Genomic DNA, 6,343 nt, shown 5'->3' on the forward strand with positions numbered 1-6,343 from the left:
AGAGGGAGTGTGAATTGAATTGAATGCTTTATTGAATTGAATTCTTTATTTGTCATTCAGACCTTTCAGTCTGAATGAAATGTTGTTGCCTGCAGCCATGCATGTAATAATAACAACACACAATAAACACAAATTAACATCCACCACAGTGAGTTCACCAAACACCTCCTCACTGTGATGGGAGTCAAAAGTCTTAGAGTTACCGTCTCTTCATTCCTCTTCTCCCTCTGCGCTGAGGTGATACCTCACCGGGCGATGGTAAGTCAGTCCCGCGGTTTAAGCTCCGCGGCCCGGGGGTGGTCGAAGCTGCGCCCTCCAGTCCAGCGGACGCAGCTGTTGCCACAGGAGCTCCGGAAAACAGGCACCAGCCTGTGACCTGCGAGCTTCCGACGATGTCGCCCACTGGCCCGTGGCCGAGCCCCGGATTCAGGTCAACGCCGCCTCAGCCACCGGAGCACCGTCTCCGCCCCGCACCGGGCCTCCCACACGAGTGCGTCTCAGCCCTGCACCGTGCCGTCCACACGGGAGCGCATTCCAACCGAGAGCCAGGCCGCCCACACGGGAGTGCCTTCCAGCCGGGACCCAGGCCGCCCACACGGGAGCGCCTTCCAGCCGGTAGCCGGGCCGCCCACACAGGAGTGTCTCAGTCCCGTGCCGTCCACCCTCACCGGAGCGCCGAGTCGTGCCGCTGCCCGAACGTTGCCGCGGCTCGAAGACGGCCAGCCTCGCGTTGGTAAGTCCTGGCTGGTTCTACTTCCGGAGCCTCGTGGTCGGTCGCAGGTTGGAGGCCGCCAGCTCCACCATTAGGTCTCAGCTCAGGCGGGGGAAGAGAAGGGGGAAACAACAAAAAAGTCGCATTCCCCAAAGGGAGAGACAGAAAGCCCTGTTTCAGCCCCCCCCCCACACACATAACACCACCTAATAACCAAAAGTTTAACTGAACTAGACAAAAAAAAACAACACAAAAAAAGTAAAAACAGAGACTGCAGGCGAGCCGCGGCCGTTTCACAGCGCCGCCACTTCCGGCGGATGGAGCGAGGGAGGGAGTATGTAAGAGAGGGAGAGAGAGAGAGGGAATGTGTGAGATAGGGAGCGAGAGAGGGAGTGTGTGAGATAGGGAGCAAGAGAGGGAGTATGAGAGAGGAGGGGGGCACGAGAGGTGCGGAGTGGAGAGAATTTGTGTATGAGTGGGGGAGAGGATATAATAGGGTGTGAGATAAGGAGAGAGGAATGTATATGTGCAGCTTTAAGGGACATTGGTCAGTTAGCATTTGGAGTATTGCATACAGTTTCGGTCATTCCATTACAGAACTAATGTGGAGGCTTTGGGGAAGGTGCAGAGATAGTTAACCAGAATGGATTAAGAACAAGGAACTGCAGATGCTTGTTTAAAAAAAAGGACACAAAATGTTGGAGTAACTCAGCGGGACAGGCAGCATCTCTGGAGGGCAGGAATAGGTGAAGAAATGACCCTAAACATTACCCATTCCTTCCAGCATTGTGTGTGTACATAAACAGCTCCTATGTATCCACGTGGCGGTGTGCCAGCTGGCTGGAGAAGTGGGCAAAGGCCTTGCCACAGAGCGGGCAGGTAAATGGGCCCACTGAAGTTGGCCGGTGTGGACTCGCTGGTGCTCCAGCAGCTGGTCAAGGCGGGTGAAGCCCTTACCACAGGACGGGCAGGGGAAGGGATGCTCACCACTGTGGGTACGCCGGTGCTGCCACAGGCTGGACATGCAGGTGAAACCCTTGCCACATTCAGCGCACACAAAGGGTCTCTCTCCGATGTGCATCCGCTGGTGCTCACGCAACCCCCATGCGTTCTTGTCACAGTGGTAGCAGCTGCTCGCCCGCGTGGGTCCGCCGGTGCTGCCGCAACCCCCGCGAGCTGTCAAACTCCTCACCGCAGTACGGGCAGTCGTAGGGCTGGCCACTCGTGTGCACATGCTGGTGAACCAGGGCGTGGGAGGCCATGGTGAAGCGCTCTCCACGCACCGGGATGGGGACGGGATGGTCGCCTGTGTGCACCCGCTGGTGGGACAGCAGGTTGGAGGAGCGGGTGAAGCCCTTTCCGCACTGGGTGCAGGTGAAGGGGCGCTCGCTGGTGTGGGTGCGCTGGTGCTTCAGCAGGTTGCTGGACTGGGTGAAGCCCTTGCCGCACTGGGCGCAGGTGTAGGGGCGCTCGCTGGTGTGGGTGCGCTGGTGTAACAGCAGGCTGTAGGACTGGGCGAAGCCCTTGCCGCACTGGGCGCAAGTGTAGGGGCGCTCGCCAGTGTGGGTGCGCTGGTGCTTCATCAGGTTGCTGGACTGGATGAAGCCCTTGCCGCACTGGGCGCAGGTGTAGGGGCGCTCGCCCGGTGTGTGTTCGCTGGTGCCTCAGTAGGCTGCTGGACAGGTTGAAGCTCTTGCCACACTGGGCACAGATGTAGGGGCGCTCGGCGGTGTGGGTTCGCTGGTGCTCCAGTGCGTGACTAGACTGGGCGAAGCCCATGCCGCACTGGGCGCAGATGAAGGGGCGCTCACCGGTGTGGGTTCGCTGGTGCTTCGTCAGGCTGCCTGAGAGGTTGAAGCACTTGCCGCACTGGGCACAGGTGTAGGGACGCTCGTCGGTGTGGGTTCGCTGGTGATCCAGCATTCCGCCGGAGGAGGTGTAGCTCTTGCCGCACTGGGCGCAGTTGTAGGGACGCTCGCCGGTGTGGGTGCGCTGGTGCTGCAGCAGGTGACTGGACCGCTTGAAGCCCTTGCCGCACTGGCCGCAGGTGTAGGGGCGCTCGCCGGTGTGGGTGCGCTGGTGCTCCAGCAGGCTGCTGGAATGGGTGAAGCCCTTGCCGCACTGGGCACAGGTGTAGGGACGCTCGCCGGTGTGGGTGCGCTGGTGCTTCATCAGGTTGCTGGAGGAGGTGAAGCCCTTGCCGCACTGGGCGCAGATGTAGGGCCGCTCCCCGGTGTGCACGAGCCTGTGCTGCTTCAGCTCTGGCGATGACTTGAAGCCTTTGCCGCAGTTGGAGCAGTTGAACGGCCGCTCACTGCTGTGCACCCGCTGGTGGTCCTGCAGCCTCGACAACAGGGCAAAGCTCTTGCCGCATGTGGAGCAGCCATACGGCTTCTCGCCCGTGTGCACCCACCGGTGGATCTTCAGATGATTCGCCGTCTTGAAGCTCTTGCCGCAGTCTGAGCAGTCAAAGGGGCGTTCTCCCGTGTGCACCCGCCGGTGAATCTCCAGTTCGCTCGGGCTCCGAAAGGCCTTGCCACACACGTCACACTCATAACGCTTCTCCTTGTTGTGCCCCGTCATGTGGTCCTCCATTGAAGCTCAGCCCCTTGAAGCTCTGCTCACACACCGAGCAGTTGGGTGGGGGGTGGGGGCCTAGACACCCTCAATGGCCGCTGACATACCGGCCTCTCCGTCCACAGCAGCGGCTACTAAACCCTGCAGGAGGGGAACACAGAAGGTCAACACACTCTGAGTAAAAATGATTTTCTCATCTCGGTCCTAAAAGATTTCCCTCTTATCCTTAAACTGTGACTCCTAGTTCTGGACTTCTCCAACATCGGGAATAATCTTCCTGCATCTAGCCTGTCCAACCCCTTAAGAATTTTGTAAGTTTCTATAAGATCCCCCCACAATCTTCTAAATTCTAGTGTGTACAAGCCGAGTCTATCCAGTCTTTCTCCAGATGAAAGTCCTGACATCCCAGGAATCAGTCTGGTGAACCTTCTGTCTTTCCTCAGATTAGGAGACCAAATCTGTACGCAATTTTCCAGTTGTGGTCTCACCAATATCCTGTACAACTGCAGTGGAACCTCCCTGCTCTTATACTCAAATCCTTTTGCTACGAAATTTCTTCCAACATTTCAAAGACGTCCAGGGTTGTAGATTAATCGGCCTTTGCAACATTGTTAAATTGTCCCTGATGTGCGTAGGACAGTGCTAGTGCCAGTGCTGGTCGGCGCGGACTCCGCGGGCCGAAAGTCCTGTTTTCGCGCTGCATCTCTAAACTAAACTAAACCAAAGAAGGGTCTCGACCTAAAATGTCACCCAGCTCATTCTCTCTGTCTCTCTGTCTGAAATACTGAATCTTGCCCTGACATATATATATATATATATATATATATATATATATATATATATATATATATATGTATGTAGTTTGTTTGTTTATACTATTCTTATAACAAATGTAAAGTACTTTGGCCAACGAGAGTTGTTTTTAAAATGTGACTTGACCCAAAATGTCACCCATAGATTACACAACATAGATTACAAGACCTACACCAAACCCAACCCCATTAGGAGCAGATGATGGCATTCGATCCAATTTGTGATCCCAGCTACAAAGCCAGATGTGTTGGTGCAGCAATTCGTTCTTCCCCCGCACACACACACACACACACACACACACACACACACACACACACACACACACACACACAATTAAAGCATGGAATAATCTCCAATTTACTATAGTTACCCAACCAGATGCAACTACATTTAAAATAGCTCTTTCTTCCCAATCACCCTATCTGGCTTCAGTCCTCCCTTCACCACCTCCACAGTTTAAATTCCATTTGGAATATTTTGGAGGAACAAGAAACCAAGAACCAGCTCATTCTCTCTGTCTCTGTGTGAAACACTCAATCTGGCCCCGACCAAAGATCCTACAGCAGAGCGCTCTGCTATAGGATCTTTGGCCCCGACATCCACGCGCCGAGTCCGGAAGCGCCCGAGTCCGAGTTGAGCCGAGTGCGTGAGCGCCGCCGCCGGAAACACCCGAGTGCGTGAGCGCCGCCGCCGGAAACAACCGAGTGCGTGAGCGACGCCTCCGGAAACACCCGAGTGCGTGAGCCAAGATGGCGGACATGGACGGGCTGGTCAAACCCGTCATCCACGGCCGCGGGCCCGGCCCCGGGCTGCAGCGCTTCATCCCCGGCGGGCACCAAGGTAACGGGCGGGGCGGGCATCAAGGTAACGGGGCGGAGCCGCTGGGGGGGAGAGAGAGACTCACTGAGGGGAGACGCTGATGGCGGCGGCGGCGATCAAGATGGCGGCAGCTCCGGGCACCAACCGTCGGCAGGTCCCGCCCCACGACCGCGCTGATTGGACGAGGAGGTGGAGACTGACGGCCGAGCCGGCCAATGGGCGGAGGGTTAGAGGGACATCCCGCCTCCCATAGGCGCTGATTGGATGGGAACTGTGATGGGCGGACGGATCCTCCAATGGGCGGGCTGATGGGCTGGAGACGGGTTGACGGACGGAAGGACCGGCCAATGGGCGGGCGGGGGTTGTAGGTTATCCCGCTCACTGTCGTTGCTGGTTGGATGGAGACGGGCGAGGGGCGGACGGATTATCCAATGAGGAGGGGGGGAGGGTCTGAGGGTTGTCCCGACCGCGCTCATTGGAGGAGGATGGTAGACTGAGGAATGGAAGGGCCAATGGGCGGGAGAGTTGGTGACTGTCCCGCCTCTAGACGTGGCTGATCGGATGGTGATGGGCAGCTAGATCATCCAATGGGGGCGAGTTGATGGTTGTCCCGCCTCTAGACGTGGCTGATTGGATGGGGCATGGAGGTCTGAAGAAGGGTTTCGGCCCGAAACGTTGTCTATTTCCTTCGCTCCATAGATGCTGCTGCACCCGCTGAGTTTCTCCAGCTTTTTTGTGTAATCTTCGATTCTCCAGCATCTGCAGTTCCCTCTTAAACGCTGATTGGATGGGGATGGGTGATGCCAGCTAGATTATCCAATGAGGGGAGGACTTGGTGGTTGTCCCGTCAAACACAGGCAGTGATTGGAGGAGGAAACGGCGACGGACATCGGTCTCGGCCAATGGGCGGGGGGACTGGGGGTCGTCCCGCCTCCTGTCGTTGCTCATTGGAGGAGGAGGGAGACGGACATACGGCCCGGCCAATGGGCGGAGGGTTAGAGGGACATCTGGAGTGTTAAGGTTTTGGATATCCTTGTGATTGAGGCACCGGGTTGATCCCTGGGATGGAGGGGCTGTCACATGTGGACAGATTGAACATAGAAGCATAGACGACAGGTGCAGGAGGAGGCCATTCGGCCCTTTGAGCCAGCACCGCCATTCAATGTGATCACGGCTGATCATCCACAATCATCCCCGTTCGTGCCTTCTCCCCATATCCCCTGACTCCGCTATTTTCAAGAGCCCTATCTAGCTCTCTCTTTAAAGCATCCAGCGAACCGGCCTCCACAGCCCCCTGAGACAGAGAATTCCACAGACTCACCACTCTCTGTGAGAAAAAATGTTTCCTCGTCTCCGTTCTAAATGGCCGACCCCTTATTCTTAAACTGTGTGTGGCTCCTGGTTCTGGACTCCCCCAACATC

The 6,343-nt window shown here is 56.7% G+C and overlaps 1 pseudogene; it reads right to left on the reverse strand.

Moving 5' to 3' along the window:
- Positions 1-1,206: 1,206 nt before the first annotated feature.
- On the reverse strand, positions 1,207-5,113 carry LOC129716281 (zinc finger protein 271-like; annotated as a pseudogene).
- Positions 5,114-6,343: the final 1,230 nt, after the last annotated feature.

The sequence above is a fragment of the Leucoraja erinacea genome, unplaced genomic scaffold (assembly GCF_028641065.1).
Source record: "Leucoraja erinacea ecotype New England unplaced genomic scaffold, Leri_hhj_1 Leri_200S, whole genome shotgun sequence".
NCBI lineage: Eukaryota > Metazoa > Chordata > Chondrichthyes > Rajiformes > Rajidae > Leucoraja > Leucoraja erinaceus.